Consider the following 20,394-nt stretch of genomic DNA (forward strand, 5'->3'; position numbering starts at 1 on the left):
TAATGTAAAAATTTAGAATCTTTGACAAAAATTATTTATATTATAATTTTTCATACAATGTTACTTGGGGTGACGTTTCTTTTGCGGTTCAGTATAGTTCAAAGCACAGCAGAAGCACTAGCAATTTTAACAGCACTAAACTTTATCAATTACGAATCAAAATATAAACAATTCATTACTTTTTTCACATTCACTTTCGTGCCTTCAGTCTATTAAAAATATGTCTTGTAAACATCCATTTTTAATTGATTTAATTTAATTTAATTTTTAATTCTTGATGAGCCATCCCACACTTGTGGCGCTTCTCACGAAAATGCTATTTATTACTAATTTCTGTGTCAAAATTACTCCATTATTAGAAATGATATGTTTTATTATACAGATGGATATAATATTTTTATTTTTTATTTTTTTTATTTTTATTGTTCCTGGTAAAAGTACATCATGTTTGGATGAGAGTCAAAATACATGACCAGGTTTTTTTCAGAAAGTACATATCATTCGCACACATCCATACACACATTCACACTCACTAGAAGCTTTAGTACTTATGAAGACAGGATGCAGGATATATATTAAGTAAAGTTTTGAAATAGCAAATGTTTATATTTTCAAAAGGTTTTCATAAGGAGCCCATTTCGTATAGAATTCAGTCTGTTTGGCTTTATTAAAGTGTCTATATTTTTCTAGTTGGTAATAATATTTAACCTCATTTTGGAAATGTGTAATGGTTGGTTGGTTATTTTTCATTTTGCATCTATAAATGTGAAATTTGGCCAATAAGAGTATCAGATCAAACATATCATCAGTGTGGAAATGTTTTGAAAAGCCAAAAAGAATTAGGTCTGAAGTAAGATTTATCTTGCCAGTATGTGGACACATGGATTCAATCCATTGTGAAAATCTTTTCCAGAAATGTTTGCTTACCCTACAGTCCCAAAACAGATGTTGGATAGATTCTGGCTCGGCATTACAGAAAGTACATAGACAGTTGTCAACAATATGCATCTTGAGTAGATAAGTATTAACAGGTAGAATTCTATGGAGCAATCTAAGCTGAAACCATCTAAGTTTAGGGTCTGGAGTAGTTTTGTGTGCTCTGATAAATAAGCTAGGCCAGTTCATATCCATTAAAAGTTCCTCTTCCCACTTGTCAATAACTTTTAAGCTTTCATCGGTTTGACTTATTACATAGTAATATTTCTTTGAGCCTTTTTTACATGAAAAGAGATTGGCAATAGATATATTTGTATTGTTTGTTGTTTCCAGATGCAGGTCTTTATTAAAACCTAATTGTATCATGTATGTATTTACTGATCTTGTAATACCATAAAATTCAAGAAAATTTATATTGAAATATTTATTACAGAATTGTTGCAATGTCATAAAATTTCCATCATTGTTTAGCAAGCAATGTATGCTGTGTATATTATTGAGATGAAAGGTTTTGTTATCTAATGATTTGCCATTTATAATAATGTTTTTATTGTATAGCAGAGGTTCCCTTAGGAACTCTTCATAATTATTGGGTTTTATTTTATTGCTATATTTAGAAAAGGCAGTAAAACAATCTTTCCAAAATTGGTTTTTAGTTTTTTTAGCAAGCTTAAGTGGAAAATCACTTCCCATAAATTGTAGATCAGGAAATTCAGGAGTAGTATCAGTCATTAAAATTTTCCATTTCTTTTCCAAATCAACATTTAGTAACTTTTTTATCCAGATTATTTTCAAAGCGTCAACATATGCAAAAATATCTATCATACCAAGTCCTCCAAGGGAAATAGGTTTACAAGCAACTGTTCTCTTTATTTTGTCTGGTTTATTATCCCATAAAAACTTGAAAAGAATAGTATTTATCTTTCTAAGGAATTCATCTGGGGGACTAGGAAGGGTAAGGAAAAGGAAATTAAGTTTTGAAATGAGCATTGATTTGATAATTGCAATTTTGCCTAATGGGGTTATAATTCTTTTCATCCATCTCTTGATGGTTTGTTCAATTTCAAAGATTTTGCTTTCAAAGTTAAGTTTAATCATTTTATCTCGATTAGTGAAAAACATTATGCCTAGAATTCTAAAGGTTTCAGGGTTCCATTCAAGGTTTAAGTCTTGTCTAAATTTGATATTACTATTTTTTTGGAGCCTATCCAGATTATTTGAGTTTTATCAAAATTTATTCTTAATCCAGAGATATTTGCAAAGATATCAAGAGTGTCTATGGTAGCCTCGAAGGATCTCTTAGAACCGTCCAAAAGAAATTCTATATCATCTGCATATTGCGCAATTAAATAATCTTTACCGTTTATAGTTAAGCCCTGAATATCTTTATTTTTTTTCACAAGAATTGCGAGAATTTCTGCACAAAGCAGAAAAATATAAGGAGATAATGGATCCCCCTGCCTACAGCCACGGCCGACTGGTATCCAAGGTGACATATTTCCATTTATAATTAGGCTAGACCTGATATCTTTATAGAGCATAGATATCCATTTAGAAATACTTTTGCCAAATCCAAAAAATTTCAGGGTTTTAAAGATGAAAGACCAGGAGACAGAGTCAAATGCTTTCTCAAAATCAACTAGAAGTAACATACCTGGCATTTGTTTAGATTCTGTGTATAAGAGTAGATCATATATCAGGCGGATGTTGTCTCCAATATATCTTCCAGACATGAAGCCAGTTTGGTCTTCACTGATTATCTGAGGCAATACTTTTTTAAATCTATCTGCAATCACAGAAGATAAAAGTTTATATATGGAGTTTAACAGGGTAATCGGGCGCCAATTTTTTATGAATTGTCTCGGTTTATCTTTTTGGGGGATACAGGTGATGATGCCTTGCTTCTGGGTGATTGACAAGTTTCCAGTTTCATAGCTATAATTAATTGTTCTAAGTATGAAGTCTCCCAGATCAAGCCAAAACATTTTGAAAAATTCATATGAAAAACCATCTGACCCTGGACTTTTGTTATTCTTGGATCTTTTAAGAGCTGCTAGCAACTCATTCTTAGTAATACATCCTTCGATAAGATCAGATTCAGATGTTTTAAGTTTAGGAACATCATATTCTAGAAGTAAATCATCAAGGTCTATATCATTAATCGTGTGATCTCTAGAAGTATACAGGTTTTGATAGAAATTGGTTGCTTCATGTATAATATCCTTGTTGTCATTTAGTACAGTTCCATCTTTTGTTTCTATTTCCTTCATATTTTTGCTGATATAGTTTCTACTTTCCAGATTACAGAAATATTTACTTATAGTTTCACCTTCATCTATCCATCTTGCCTTTGATCTCACTAATATACCATCCAATCTTTTTTTTCGCAATTGTTGCAATTCAATCTTTTTAGTTTCTAGATCATTAGCAGTATTTTCATCATAATTGTTTTCTAGTACATCAATTTCTGCTGTTAAGTCATTTTCTTTTTTGGTCATTTGTTTTTTTATAAATGAAGAATAGGCTACTGATTTGCCCCTAATTTTCATGAGGAGAGTTTCCATAAAAATGTGATCATCAATCTGGAATTGCAGGTTATCATTAGGGACTTGGTCAATGGCATCCTGATTATAGACTGGTATAGCATATTCTTTCTTTACATCAGATATTACCTGTTATATTTGTTCAACATACTTGTGATCTTGTAGCAAGGAGTTGTTAAATTTCCAATAGGTTTTCCTTTTGGTGTTTCTTTCAATATTCATGGTAAAATTTATAAATGAATGGTCTGTTCTGTAACCTGGATTTATCTTGACATTGGTAACATTACTACACAGATTTTCAGAAACAAGGAAAAAATCTAACCTGGCCTATTTTATAGGATTTGAACGTCTCCATGTATATTGCCTTGAGTCTTGGTTATTTTCTCGCCAGATGTCAATTAGGTTAAGTTCTCCTATCAGTACTAAAAGCTGTTCTCTGGCCTTAGGGTTGTTAATATTTTTGTAATTGTTTGTATCTTTATCAGGGTCAAGCACCAGATTAAAGTCTCCACCTAATATGTTACTGCTATTTCCATATTCCTTAAATTTTGTCAATATCATCTTATAGAAATCAGGTGTGTCGGTGTTTGGGCCATAAATAGTTCCAACCGACATTCGATTACCATTCAAAGTTATGTCAATCAATAAAAAGTTGCCGGAGCCATCTTTAAATACATGGTGAATCTTATACTCTACATTACAGTCTAATAATAGAGCTACACCTCTAGCTTGGCTAGAATGACAGTTAAGAATCACATCATAGCCCCACATGGATCTTACATATTTTTCTTCCCCAAATGTGAAATGTGTATCTTGCAAAAAATATAACGTACATTTTTTGGAATGCAGAAAGTTGAATATGTCTCTTCTCTTATTTATATCCCCAAGCCCTCTACATTTTAAAGATCCAAAACATAAATTATTAGCCATTTTCTAAAATCGAGTGAAAAAAATCTAAAGCTTCTAGCAGCATACATTCATACCTTTCGTACATCAAGCACACCTGGAAAATAAAATGAAACAAATTACACACAACCAGTAGGCGATGTTGTCCCTGCAAAACTGCCTTCGTTTTTTTTAAACACTAGATGGATACAAGCCAAGTCCAAGGCAAAAAGGAAAAAGAAATAAAGAGTCACTGTGAGGGCACCGGAAGTAAACAAATCCGAGGGTTAGCTCCTTACAACGCCGAACACTCCGAGCATCGCGTGTATAAACACTAGGAGCGAATCCTTCCAGTCAGCTGTTAGCGAGTAAAAACAAAGCATAATTCACATTCGCATTTTTTTCCACTGTCATTTAACAAAAATTAAGATGCATTTTGATCATATAAGGTATTTATACCCCCACAGAGTCAGATCTTGACTTAAGTTTCCAGCATCCCTGCACTGGGCGACTGTAGCCACCGAAAAGCTAGCACGGTTTCAGAGTCTGACAATAGATTAAAGGGGAAAGCGTTCTTCTAGCTCGATATTATGCCACCGAGACTCCTTGTCATATCGATACTTTAGCATCACATCACCGCCTTTCTCGAATATCCGGGTTTGGACTTTGTGAGTTTCTCGTAGATTTTTTCCTTTTGCGACAAGTTTGCTCCTCAGTTTTTTCAGTTTTACGGGTAGATCCGATCTAATTGATTTCTTCTGATCTCTGAGCACAATGGAGTGTTTGAAGCTTGCGTAGAATTCATTCTGCCTATCTGTCATTCTGACAAACTTGACAATCACGGGTCCCGGCCCGGAGGACGGCCATGTTGGGTCTGTACCATGTCTAGGCAGTCTATGCACGTTCACTAACAGCATCTCGCGTGCGTTGACAATTCCAATGTCTTCAAACAATTTTCTGGTAGATATCTACGGGTCCTCTGTAGTCGGGGTACCATAGATGAGAAGATTGAGCTTCCTGCTGTATAGTTCCTGTGTAAGCAGTCGTTTCTCGAATTCCTCACGAAGACTTGCTATGTCGTCGGCAGTTGTTTTAATGGCTTTTTTATTGGTCTCAATTTGTGCCGCGTTAAATTCCACAGTCTTTAGTATATCAGCTGTCGTGGTTCGAAGTTGCGTGAACTCCGTTTTCAGCGAGTCGATTTGGCTACCAATTTCATCCGTTTGCCTGCGAAGTGTATCACTTATAAACTGTTTCAACTCGGCCGCCATGTTGTCGGGTGGACTCGGGTTGACTGTATCATCACGACTGTCGACATTGTCGGCTGTTTGCCTCGCCTTACTGAGATACCCGTCGACTTTAGGCTGATTATCAACAGTAGCTTCGTCTTGCTGTTTGTTTCGAGTACCCCCTCGCCTGGTACTTGACATGTTTTAGGTGGTTAGGCAGTTTGCCGTGAGCGAGACGAAATTAGCGGCCTCTCGCCATGGACACCTTACCGGAAGTGAGATGGATATAATATAAAAACAGAATATAATCAATACATGCTTTTATGTCAGAATCTGGTAGATTCAATATAGTCTTATACTTCAATTATATACTCATAATCTAATGATTAAATTATTGCTCAACTGACAAATTTGTTTGCAAATCCTTTTCATTTTGAAATAAATATGCTTAAAACGCATTTAGCAGTGCATAACAATACGAAGATTGCATTAGTTATGACATGAAAAGAAGTTATGTGTAAGATCCTCAAAATGGCAACGACAAGGGCAGGTAGTAGGATCCAGCGGCAGTGTCCCAGCCATATAACGGCGGTCTGTAAATAACCCAGTCTGGACCAGTTAATCATGTGATTGACATTATAAGTATATATGTACGCAATTGGAGTGGAATCATGGATATTCACCTTATGAAGGGGTGAGCATATTCTCTGAGATGTTGTGATCATCATAATAAAGAAGTTGACATCAATACATTCTCCTCCTTATGTGTATCACTTCAAAGCTACATTCATAGGTTTCATGAGTATGTGTGTGATATATGTGTGACACTGCATTCTAACCTGAGGCTGGAGTGGATGATTTTAAAGAAACGAGTACCACCTTCAAATTTAAAGCCTGATACATGAATTTGAAGAGTTATAATTGTGGCGACACTCTCATTGAAACCGCACACAGTAATTGATTTGTAGTAGTAAATTGTCTTAGCATTTTCAATCTGCAGCTGTAAAGAAGTTCCAAAATTATAACGAACACCCGCTCAGACATAAGGAGGGACAAGATGACATAGATATTAACCAAATTGTAAACTTTTTTTCAATTTATGAGAGATAAGGCGATGCTATGTCGGGAACGGATATGCTGTGAAGCTCTCTGCCTTTCCAAATATTCACATGTTTATGAATATGAGTTTTGCCGTATTGTAAACAATCTTCCGTCCCATGGAAAAGATACAACGTATAAACTGCCCATTGAACGCATATTGTATACCTGCCGGCGCAAAATGATGCATATTTTGTGTATCTCAACAAACACCTGAGGTTCAAATAACTTGCACCACATGTTGTACAACCATTGTTAAATGTATTATTGTATTAATACATCGTGTTCTTTGTGTTCAGAGTAACAATCCCATACAACTGTTTTCATCGCCTCCTTGGCAAATGGTAAGGCGAAATGTATACCTCACATTAACTAGATTAAAGAAATCTGATACAAATCCACTAATTAATAAACAATAATACAATTAATTACGAAACATATATGACACTTATAAATATATTTACAGATGGATCCAGAGATGGTGGCGCAGTTGATAATAGTTTACAATTCACAGCAGAAGCGCACGCAATTTTAATAGCATGAACATATATAAAGAACCAATCCAAATATAAACAATTCAGTATTTTTCAGGATCACTTTTGTGTCTTCAGGCTATGAAAATGATTCAATGATCTTGCTACTGGCCAATACGACATCGTCGTTTGTTGGTTACCTAGCCATGTTACCATGTATCACTGGTAATAATGGCTGCTGCTGCAGCAGCTGCAAAAGTAGCAGTCAGCAAATCTATAGCACAACTTCTAATCCCCTACACTGATTATAAACCTGTAATCAGATCTTACATCCGTGATGTAACACCCAAGAAGGTGTCAATAACTTATATGAAATTCAACCAAATATCGGTTACACCAACTTGGGTTGTCAGTACAAATTTCATCATGCGACAATGTCTATTGGGAATTCGAGATATACACAAGGGATAACTATTTCAGTGTTAAAACAATTAAGGACATTTCAATGATGTTAATTCTCATTCAATATTATGCTTTTTAAAAGAAATCGAACTTGTTCACAAATTTTGATGTGCTTAATGTATAATTTTATAAATTGGTAGTGCTAATTAATAACGAAGAGGGGGGTTGAAGTAGCATAAAATTATTGTCACCCTAAAGGGTATGTAAGTCGAACATCAATCGAAGTATTTTCATACATGCAAGACGTTCAAACGTAGTATTTTCGACATTTTAATATTAGGCTTAACTTGTAAACTATCGCCATATATATAAATCCTGCCAGGGTCCACGCAGGAAGCAAAGGCACTGTAAGTCCCCATGATTCCATGTATGGTGATCTCCCTATAGGTATTGACGATCTTTAGCGTTGTGTTGTTGGCTCATTCTTTCTGCTTTTTAATGTTCCTCAGCTAGTTTAAAATCCTGACTGTGATATTCATTATGATACTGTCCTTTTTGTATAAAGTTTGTATAAAGTCTTTACAAAGTCTGTGACGTTACATTTTAACAGAGTTGAAAAGAAGACGAAGAAGTCCTCGGCAGTTATTCAGTTTGTCAACACACGCACACGGACAGCACGTGGTTACATAACAAAATATGAACCGGGTGCATACAACTGTCGAACGGAAACGGAATGGCAGACAAACGAAATCACACCAGACGACATGTACACAGCATCAGCAATAGGCAAACAGCTTTACTGTTCTTACTGTTATCGAAAAGCATTCATTCATTACTTTATGACAAAGCCGCCCCCAAATTTGGAACAAAATTTGGAAAAAGAATAAAGTAATTCCCTTTAGGCATAGTCAAAATTATCATTAAGGCAAGCTGCATTAATGTCAATTCTGTTCAATGGCACCAAAACAAGGTCAGTCATTGGCCATACAATATAAAAGTCACATCTCAATGCAAAGATAATCATCTGGGCATTCTGGGAGTCTGATCAGTCGCGTGACTGGTGGCATAATGTCACGGTCACCCACCGTTACTGTAGCAACACAAACTCTGCCATCACTACTGGGATGGATCTTGGAAACTCTTCCAACTAACCAGGTGGCACGCACACTTTGTGGGTCAACTATCATCACAACATCCTTACAGTCAATGTCTCTCTGATCCTTCTTATCAGAAACCCATTTGCTTCTTAACTGCAAGTCTGGCAAATAACGTCTCAAATAGTGCTTCCAAAAGTAATCTGCAAGGACTTGACTATGGCGCCACCTGCGCCTTCATATGATTTCACTGGCAGGGTAGACCACCTGTGGAAGGGATTGATCCAGACGTCCCATTAGCAGAACATTGGGAGTAATGGGGTCTATGTCACGCACATCACTAGACACATAACCTAATGGTTTAGAGTTCAAAATGCCTTCAATTTCAGCAAATACTGTTTGAAGTACAGGTTCAGTGACTGATTGGTCTCCCATGATTACCATGAGTCCATCCTTGATGCACTTAATCTCCCGTTCCCATGCACCACCGAAGTGTGGAGCACTTGGTGGATTAAACCGAAAGGCGATTTTCTGTTTTGCTAGCTGTCGATTCAGTGAAGGAGTCATTGTTGCCCATGCCTCCTCAAGCTCTCTCTGACCGCCCCGAAAATGTGTGCCTCTGTCACATAAAACTTCATAAGGCTTGCCACGTCTTGATATGAAACGTCTAAGTGACATCAAAAATGAATCAGTGTCCATTTTGTCCAAAATGTCAAGATAAACAGCTCTTGTCGTCCTACATTTATAAAGAATGCCCCATCTCTTTTCCAATCTTCGAGCAATCTTCACCATCAAAGGGCCAAAACAGTCAATTCCAGTTGAATAAAAAGCTGGCTTGAATAATCGAAGTCGTGCTGATGGCAAATCAGCCATCTTGGGAGCTTCTGGCTTGCCTCTCCATTTCTGGCATGTTCTGCACTTGCGTTGATACTTGCGAATTGCCTCCCTTCCATGTATGATGCAGAAAATTCTTCTCATTTCCGCAAGCACCCGTTCAGGTCCACAGTGTTTAAGTCTTTCATCATACTCCTTTATGAGGAGTTGGGTCATGGCATGCTTTTGATCCAACACTACAGGGTGCTTCACGTCACCAGGTAGGTCTTCAGATCTGTGTAGTCTTCCGCCTACACGTATAACCTTGTAGGTTGAATCATAAACAGGATCAAGCTTCAGCAACCTATTACTGGAAGGTACGAGTTTCCGAGATTCCAATGCAGTAAACACATCTGGAAAGCACTGTCGCTGTGCAAGGCTGTAGAGACGCATTTCAGTTTGTGTTCTGGTATCAGCATCATCAGCCGCCCCATGAAGCACGTGCATAGTCTTGGTGACGAGATCATTCCAATCTGTACAACTGTTGGGATCAACAGGTAGATCAACATTCAATGCAGACAGTATGCACCTTGTTTTCACTTCACTGTCATCTACAGTGTCTTGCTGAATTTCAATCGGCCACTGGTCAGGAGATAGATGTAAGAAGGTAGGACCATTTCTCCATCGGGATTGATCATCACTTATATCTATCAATTTCTTGCCTTTCAAGTCATCTGCTGGATTGGATGCAGTGTTGATGTAACACCACTGAGAGGATTCAGTAAGGGTCTGTATCTCCGCAACACGTGTTCCCACAAACACTTTATAACGGCAAGAGTCAGATTTGATCCATGTCAATACTGTTGTTGAATCACTCCAAAGCATGATTCTGTGGATTGGCAATGTATGTTCACTGGACAATACATCTAACAACTGAGCTCCTGCAAGAGCGGCACATAACTCCAACCGGGGCATGGACAACTGGCGCTTTGGTGCGACTCTCATACTTGCTTGCAGAAAACTGACATGAATATCACCATCATCAACAGTCCTCATGTATGCCACAGCTCCATATGTCCGCTCGGATGCATCACAGAAAATATGAATTTCCCGCATTGTTCTTTTTGCGTCAGTTCTCAATGTAGCATAACAACGTGGAAGTCGCACTTCACTGACATTTGGAAGCTGCAACTCCCAAGTCATCCATCTGTCATATAGGACACCTTGTTCAATAGTTGCATCACAGTCTCTCTTAACAGCCCACAGGTCTTGAACAATACACTAAGCTACGGCTAAGAAAGGCGCCAAAAATCCAATAGGATCGTATTGGCCTGCAAGTATGTGATAAATCACTCTCAAGGTCAGTGAAGTATATTCTGTTAGCTTCTGCTTGCAACCCAGCTCATCAGTGTTGATGTACCACAACAAACCTAAGGTTCTCTCAGACTGATCATCTCCACCCTTGTTCAGCCACATCTCACACGAATCTGAACGGTCCTCTGATGGGACATCTTGCACAACAGAAGCATCATATCTTCTTTTGAAGCATCAAATACTGTGTCATCGAATCTCAACAATGGAGTTGCATATCGGTAAACACCATTCACTTCCACTCTTTGAGTGTCAGTTTCTAGAATATGCATTGCAAGGTTATCCTGCTTTGACCTTATCACATCCTTCTTCAGATAAGGCATCACATCCATTTTCCACAATGCCTGAACGTCACTCATGAGACTAGTATATTCAGCCTCAGTGAATAATACTGTTTGGGTCCTAACTTGCTGCTGTACATTGTGTGTTCCTTGGAGTGACCAGCCCAGTCTGGTATGCACAGCGATTGGAGAACCACTTGGTCCACTTCTAACTGGCTCTTGAGGTACGATCAATTCAGCCAAGTCTGAACCAATCAGAATGACTGGTTTAGCATTGTCAGTATGGGGCAAAGGTAAGTCTCTGATATGTGCCCACTGTTTCTTGAGTTCAGCCACTGGGTATGTATATTCAGATAAAGACAAGTTGCTCGATGTGAAGGCATTTAGCACATTGTATCTTGTTTCTGGCATATCCTTTGCAGATACCTGAAGATTCACAGAGTGTCCACTGCAGAGATATGGCTCACACCGAATTGTTGAAAGTAAAACGGTATCTGGTTTCTCCAAAAGATCTCCAAGAGACTTCACAGCAGATTCAATACAGTTCAGCTCCACTCTGCATGGATTTCAACATCCCAACTAACGACGGTATACGTAAGGCAAAGTTCTCAAAGGCATCATAATCTCCAAACCTAATTGGTGGACTGTTAAGCAAGGCGCTAATCTCACTCTGAATCAGTTGGCCCGCACTACCACATGTGCGTTGCAATTCCTGCACAGCTTTGTGTAAGGAGTAGGGTGAAACATGAAGGCCTCAGCAAGCTGTCTTGGTTTATTACCAAGTTTATCTAATAATAGTTGATACTTGTAAGTTTCAGTCAGGTGAGGATGAACATCAACTAATGTCTCAAGTGCCATCTTCAGTAAGATAAAGTCTCGTTCCTTACCACTCTTGAATTCTGGTAGAGTAGGTTTAGGAATTCCATACACAGATGAAATCAGCATGGCATTCATTGGCAATTCAACACTGGGAACATCTGAAGCAAGTATGGGCTGAGGTACAATAGCAGGTGATTGTTTGACATGGGAATCCTTATTCTGACTAGATCTAAACACATCAGCACTTGGACGGAGAGTGCGATTATGGTCTACATATGAATGTTCAATTTCACGCTTGATATGTCTATCAGTGGTTGGTTCACCTTGGTAACTAAACTGCGCAGGGTATGTTACCTCAGTTTTAAGTTCCCTGGGATAGGATGTCTCACTGACTACTGGCTCCTTTATCCTATCACCACGGTCAATCATTGATGAAATTGACATTGCTTCTTTATACCTATTCTCAGCTTCTCTTAAGTTTCATTCTTTAGCAACCTGTGACATCCTACTTTCCCTTTCTTTCTTGATACTCCTCTCTAATCTCTCTAACTCATGTCTAGTTTCAGATGCTTCATCCTCCATTTGCTTAATGTGAACAGCTATATCTCTATCTTCTTCTAACTGCTTCTTAAGTTCATCAAATTAAAAAAAAATGGAGTTTCCGGTCTCAGGATACCTGCCGGATACCACCGGACACTTACCCAAAACGCGTCCGGGTATCCGGTGGCAGATACCTTGCCGGATACCAGATCCGTGGTATCCGGCATGGACACCTCACCGGAAAGTATGCCACCTGGAATCCGGGATACCTCACCGGATACCTCAATCTGAGTTTCCAAAAACATGTCACAATTTGCGGGGTGCATTTTGTTCAATTAATTGTGAAACACCTAAAAATATATTGGAAACTAACCAAGAAAATTGAACATTGCTGAAGGTATCCGGCAGGAATCCGGCAGGTATCCGGATATCCGGATGTCCTTCTCCTAGTAAATAATGTTAGCCTGGGCATAGCAGATAGCTGTAGTAATATTCTGTGTTATTTTAGTTGTAAATATCCCCTTAAAGTTGAGATCTATCTATGGGCATGTACTTTTGGTGAAAACATTTTTCAAGTTCACATATATTTCATTTTAGATGTTTAGCGTATTAAATGAAAAGCATTCAGTCCTGGTATGATGGTATCCTTACATTTCATCTTCATATTCCCAGTTTGTTCTAGCCTAGTGGTTGAAGCGTTCGATTCACCACATCGCTACATTTCTTGGTGTCACCCATCATGATATTGTTGGAATTTTGTAAAGTGGCATAACACCATACTCACTCTGACAAAAAAATTAGAGTCATTGGCTATGTGCTCACTTGGGCCTTTGTTCCTGGTGAGATTAAAAGATTATTTTGGAACTGTATCAGTACTTGTTACATCTTGAAAGACGAGTTTCGTTGAAGTTTGAAACAGAATATCATTAACCCAAATGGGTGCATAAGACTAATGGCATCCACAGAAAACACCTAATAAAGTACTGGTCCATAAAAATATCAATGTAATTTTTCTACTGACATGGAACTAAAAACTTCGTTCAGTGAGCTGTATTAATTGTAGGAAAATATTCAGGGCATTAGAATATTTGATATATGTTAGCACCTATGTTATGAATGATCAATATCATATTTCTTTAAAGAAGCAAAACAAAAAATTGTTCAGATAAAAAAACATATTTATTGATTTTATGACATTTCATCTGTTCAGTAACCAGAGGTGCAAGAACATTCAAAATCTGAAACAGATGCTTCAATGCCATTTTCTAAATAAACAAATTAGTCAAATCTCAGGAGAATTTCAAGGTAGAAGAATATCTAAAGTCAATTATGTTTGTGCAGTAAACCACAAAAGTCATTCAGATTTGTATAGCCAGCGTCAGTGTACACCACATAAACATAGTCTCACTGCTGTGGTATTAATTCCTTTAGACTTGATTAATGTCATAATAAAACAACCTACAGAATCACACTGATGTGGCATTATTCATTCAGAATCATCTCTTTCTGAGGTGAACCTGTTAGTTGTTCTGGGGAGGATTATTCATCATCCGGAGAGTCCTTTGTATGACTTGTCTGATCTGGTGTCATTGTGAAATCCAGGTGCCTGAAACAATTTATAACATCTTTAAAAGCTTGTTATTGAAAATATAAGACACACACATATTTTGACAAAGGGTAAAAAGTTGGTTTCTCAATGAGTAAGGTAATGACAATTTATCAAGCAACTGGTAACCAAACCATGTTAACCAATGTAAAAAAGCCAAAGCAAACAGTAAATTTGACAGAAAATACAAAATTGTAATTGATCTTCTGAAAACAATTCCTGTAGTGCCATAAGGCAGGCTCACCTGAATTTTTCTCAAATGTTTGCATTACATCAAAACATAAGGAAGGGTAAACAAGGCAATGCAAATTGCATAAAATAGGTTCTTATACATAAAAACAGAACTACCGTATTTGACGTAATAAGCGCCTCGCTCTAATAAGCGCGCACGGGAACATTTGCTAATATATTGGCTAGAGAACAATCCCAATTGGCACCCTTTCCAATTGATCAATGTATACAAGACTTATTTATTTGCGTATAATACACACTCGTGTGTGATATGCACCCTTAATTATGGGGAATTTCATGCTGGAAAAATATATTTGTCATACATAAACATTTCAGGCTGCCAGCATAAACCACGAAATTTTGAGAGCGCCCTGGACGCTTATTATGTCGAATACGGTATTCATAACTATCAAAACTTTCAGTCACACAAGTCATGTAAGTGATATCAAAATACTATATAATGAGTGTGCAAGTTAGTATAGTTCCGCACAGCTTTTAGCAATATTCCAGCAATATATCTGCGGGGACACCAGAAATTGGCTTTTCACACAGTACCCATGTGGGGAACAGAACCCAGTGCTTCGGAGAACGCATTACCCAAATACAAATATCATCTCAAATACAAAAGTAAGTAACATCAGGATTTCATACAACATATATTTTCACCAAATATCAAGTCACTATACATCTGATTGAATTACTGATTAGAGGAGCAAATACATTTCAATGTAACAGCTGAATCAGGCTTAATTTGAATCGTTCCTTGCTTTAGTTGCAATGGGAGCCACACTGAAAATAATTATCTCACTTATTATTGATATTTAATATCTACCATTAATTGGTAGGCTAAAATAGACACTGATACAAAAAATCAACTGAAAAGAACCACCTGAACAATCGACTAAAAATTATGTATATTACATTTAAGGGACCTTAATTCGGCTGCTGGCAATAGTATGGGCGGATACAGAGGGGGGGGGGGGGGGGGGGGGGTGGGTGCTGGGGTGCGCACCCCCCTTTTTATTTCGAAAAAAATCTTTATTTCTGTATAAATTACCACCAAAGACAATAAACAGATCTTAATTGTGCATCCCCACTTTTAAAAAAAGCTGTATCGGCCCATGAATAGTCATTTGTAAAATCATTATCATATTTTTATCATTTATCCTATCGTTAATTAAGATTAACAATAACGGGAAAAACTGCCAAATATATTGGTCAAGTGTAATCATAATATAAGTAGTTCTATTTGGTTTTGGAACTTTTCAAGGGTAATTGTAAATATATGTGTATTCCTATTTGAATACTCATTTGATTGTTATAAAGTTACACAGTATTGCATCTATCGTCTGTTTCTAAATACAGTGGAACCCATCTTTGACTTGTGTGACATAATTGAATCATACCCCAAGTTCATTATGCATTGTTATGCATCTGCACAGAGTGGTCAAAGTCCTTGTCACACACATAGTTTGCAAAAAGGCAGAATCCAATAAGTACAGCTGAGACATCAGGTTGTATCCAGACCAACTGTCTGATAATCTCAAGTATGGTCTTGGTAGCATCAAGGGATGTAGCTAATCCTAAATACACATTAAAAAAGTGACATAATCTCTTCTACAGAACACTTGATCAAAGCCTGCCCCACCTTTGATGTTTATCATCTCGTTACGCTCACAACAGCTCATTAGCAAGATGAACTCAATGTCAACTCATGGTGGATTAGGGATTAACAGGGCAACTAGTGTCAGGTGGGTATTGTCACTTGCAATTATCTGTTAATTACTTAATTGAGTAGTGACGGCTTAGTTAGTCCAACCACACTGACTGCTATGCAACTTATCAAGTCATTTTACTGGTAACATGTTTCTGTGGACCAAGGAAATGTATCATGCCAGATACTTAAAAAGTTCTACTCATAAGTAATAAAATAATGACAGTTCTGATATGCAATTCTCCCTACAAAGACATTTAACATTTGATATACATAAACTGTCTGTTGAAACTATGACGATGCTTATATACAAGTCGCACAAAACAACTCATTCATATACTGGTACCTAGCCAAACATACATAATTTTTATATGCGTATGCACATGCTTGTACATATATACCTCTACTTGCATATCACACATACAAACAATCATTGGATGGATGTAATCGTTCAAAAATATTTTACATACAAAAACAAGTGAACAGATTCTGTAATGGCATGGTTAATATTGGGAGATGTTTTAGCATTTCCATTTAGCTTTGTTAGCTTTGTTAGATGTTTAACGCCAAACTCAGCAATATCGCAGCTATGTGGCAGGAATCAAACCTGCATGGGTCGTCAGCATGAAGAGTGAACGCTTAAACCACTAGGCTACCCCACCACCAAAAATTCCCCCATGATAAAGTTGTCATCATGGTTATTGTTCAACTAGTTCAAGTGAAAATGTTCATACCCTTAAAATGTCTTATCTTCCACTTCACGATGATCTCTGATGCAAAACTTCCCTGTCATTAAAGCTGATCTTGATTCTTCACATCTGGAAAAATATGTTGAGGCTATTAATCATCTCACAGAGTAAAGGGAGTATATGAAATAAGACAGTGAGTCACATTAGCATACAAATTATCCAGTTAAAGAAAACATATTTCTACATTATATACATAAGCAAATACTAACATATGATAGACAGGCTACTTGTTATATCAAAATATAATTATACATTTACTTACATGTTGGCTATAAAAGTTAATGTGTCACATGTGACAGGCTTACATGTGGTAAATTACTTTAATACGTGATCATTGTAATATTAACATATTCCTTACCTTTATGTGTCACTTCAGCTGCCAGCATGACCTCAGCTGCAATCTCAATATTTGGCCAATTTTGACGAAAGGACCGATCGTGTTCAGTGTATAAGCTGGGCCTCGTCTCTGATATAACTTGGCGCAAGTTAACGACGCGCATATAGAGCCGGGAACCAGCTTATGTCGTATTAACCTGGTTCCCGGCTCTCTATGCGCGTCGTCAACTTGCGCCAAACAATATTGTGATATTAGAGACGGGGGCCCAGCTTAGTGTTAACCCGGAACAAGCCATTTTACCCATATTCCCCTACGGTCCAGGGCCCCGTTCCTCAAAGCGATCTCAGCACTACAATGATCGTAAGCCTATGTTAAAGTATGGGACTTACGATCACCTTAGCGCTAAGATCACTTTGAGGAACGGAGCCCTGGGCGCCATTTTAGAACATGGATGTAAACAAACCTCGTGTATCGATATACACTGTTATTCTTGATTACGATAAGCTTACCTCGTGTATCGATACATTGTTCTCATTCACCTCCACCACGGAAAAGCCGGCCGAAGTTCCTCTGAGCCATCCACAACGCGAAAGTCAACAGTATTTGGAAAGGCGATTGGCAGCAAATGCGGATGCCAGGTACGTAGCAGGGCTTCGTGACCTTATGATTTCTGTGCAGAGATCTTATGGAACGGATTGATTTAGATATTTTCCTGCTGTACATGCTTTACCGTAAACGCCAAGGGTCCTTTTTAGTATTATGGTCAACTGTTTGTTATGACGACAAGGATTTGCATAAGGGGCGTAATGGATTTGTGGTCAAAACAAGATGATCCAAATTAGATCCGCTTTTTTATAGATAATGAAGAAAAGTACCAAGATCTAGGAACGATTATTAACTCTAAACTTTCGTGGGATGCTAATACATACTATAATTTACAATAATGGCCACCAAAGACTTTATTTTTTTTACGCTTAACATATTTTTATAATTACACTGTTACGTCCTTGTTTTGTATAAGCTTCATAACTTAATAATTCAATATTTCATGGAATGACTCTGACCTTGACGAGGATCTTTTTTGCAACAAGTGATTCCCTATGTAAAGTCTTTGTTGAATGACCCTGGCTTTGTTGTCAAATAATTGTTAGACAGTTGTTAAATATGGGGTTATGTTTTATCTCTGAATGTTTGGGATGAAATATTTTAATAAGGACAGTTCTAAGTTGGATACTCAACTGGGGTCTTTTCAATTGAATTCAATGTACAGCATGTACAGTTTGGATATTTCTGTAATGTGAATGCTACTTATGTTTGCAGAATGTCTGGATGAATGAATGAGTCAGTCTTCTGCACAGCATCAATGGAAAAAGAGAAGCAATGAGGAACAAGAGAAGAGTATCATTGAGTGGTAAATATTTGAAATTATTCTGTTTAGTTCATCATGTTCATGTAGCTATTCTGCAAATATTTCTTCAGTTTGCTTGTTCTTTATCACCTGTTGGCATGGATGGCCTAATTATCAAAGGCACCACAACTTGCTGTGCATAGTTGCATCTCTTAGGCTTGACAGAAACCGATGGTCGTGGGTTTGAATCGAGGGTAGCATCATACACTTGCTCGTGGGTTTCATCAAAGTGGTAAACATGTAAGACCTGCATCACTTCGGGCTTTCTTCCCAAATCAAGCTTACATGCCATGATATAACTGGAATACTGTTCAAAGAGGCGTTAAACCCAATTCACTCATTTAACACCACATCCAGCAATAGTTCAGCTAAATGACAAGGATTATAAATAATCAAATCTAAAATCAGTGATTAATGTTATGAGCTCGATCCAGACGCACCGATGATGACTGTTACGGACAACATCCCATGTTATTGGATACGATTACCAGCGATCAATGAGCCCACTTGCTACCTCATCTATTACTTTGGCTTGTATGGCAAGCATAGGTTGCTAGGAACATTTTTAAGAGATGTCAGTTAATGATTGTTTCAACTCATCAGCATGGAACAATATATATCTCAAATGTTTGGTATATAACAAAACTCAAAGATGATAAATTAAGTGAATTTGCTGCCTTTTATCTGTAACAATTCTTTTATATTGCTACAATCTTTATACATAATTTTGCAGAAACTGAAGTCCAGCTTGAGATACCCGGATGCCAGGTTGACAGTCTGGAAGGCCCCTTCCAGATATCCGAAGTGATTGGTGGACAGCGATGAGGAGAGTCCTGTTATTTCAATGGGGGCCTACCGAGAAGTTATATCCCAATTGACACTGGGACACACTTACAAAGGCTGGTCTGGCTAATGTGAGAAGACCAACCAATGCCAAGTCGGAGTGGGACCCTTCAAGGACGTTGAAGAAATTATTGTCTTTGGCCATGTGGTAATCACTTGAAAGGAATGATGTTTGCGACTACTTGTCTATAAATGTGGACCCAAACACCAAATAGAATGTTCACAATTCTACTAACACAATGCAACAGGGATAGAGCCGATCTGGCCTCCCCTCATCCTGGTTCCTGTTTTTCTATGGCAATATAGAAGGAAAAGGAGGTTTGAGGGCAAGTAACTCTGAACTGGTGAGCATGGTCTGCTGATGCTTTCAAGCAAACAGTTATCCCGCTCTGTTATGAGTATTGAAGAAAAGAAGGAAATTACATACTGCATCAGGAACCATCATGTTAACACTGTTCAATGTGTGATATAGGCATATAAATAAAAGAAATTGATAATTTGTTTGTTGTTTATGTTTCTTTAGCCAGCTGTGTAAATGGGGATTTTCCAATATTTTGCCTCAGTTTGATAGCCACAGTTATCGTATGAAACCATGCATTGCTTGGACATCTTTGGAATAACACATTGATCTGCTATGTCAAAGGTCAATGTCATAGCCAGACAAAAAAATTGTTAATGACCAAACTCTTCCTTAGGGCAGGGATAGAAGTTGGCAAAAGATCATACACTTACATTTTATTCCCCGGCAGTCCGTCTGTCCGTCCGTTATCATTTTTTTTTCCGGGGCAAGATTCCCAAACCATTCAGTGTATTTGATCGAAACTTCGCATAGCTATCAGGCATATACTGAAGTGGTGCCTTTTGATATTTTGGGATTTTTCTAATTTTTATTTTGTTAACTTTTTATGGGTTGAAGTTGGACATAGACTCAATTTGGGATGAGGTTCGTTTCCGGGGCAGAATTCGAAAACCATTCAATGTATTTGATCGAAACTTGGCAATTATAAGGATGCGACCATGAT

Source organism: Haliotis rufescens, unplaced genomic scaffold, assembly GCF_023055435.1.
Source record: "Haliotis rufescens isolate VD_foot unplaced genomic scaffold, xgHalRufe1.0.p SCAF_34, whole genome shotgun sequence".
Classification (NCBI taxonomy): domain Eukaryota; kingdom Metazoa; phylum Mollusca; class Gastropoda; order Lepetellida; family Haliotidae; genus Haliotis; species Haliotis rufescens.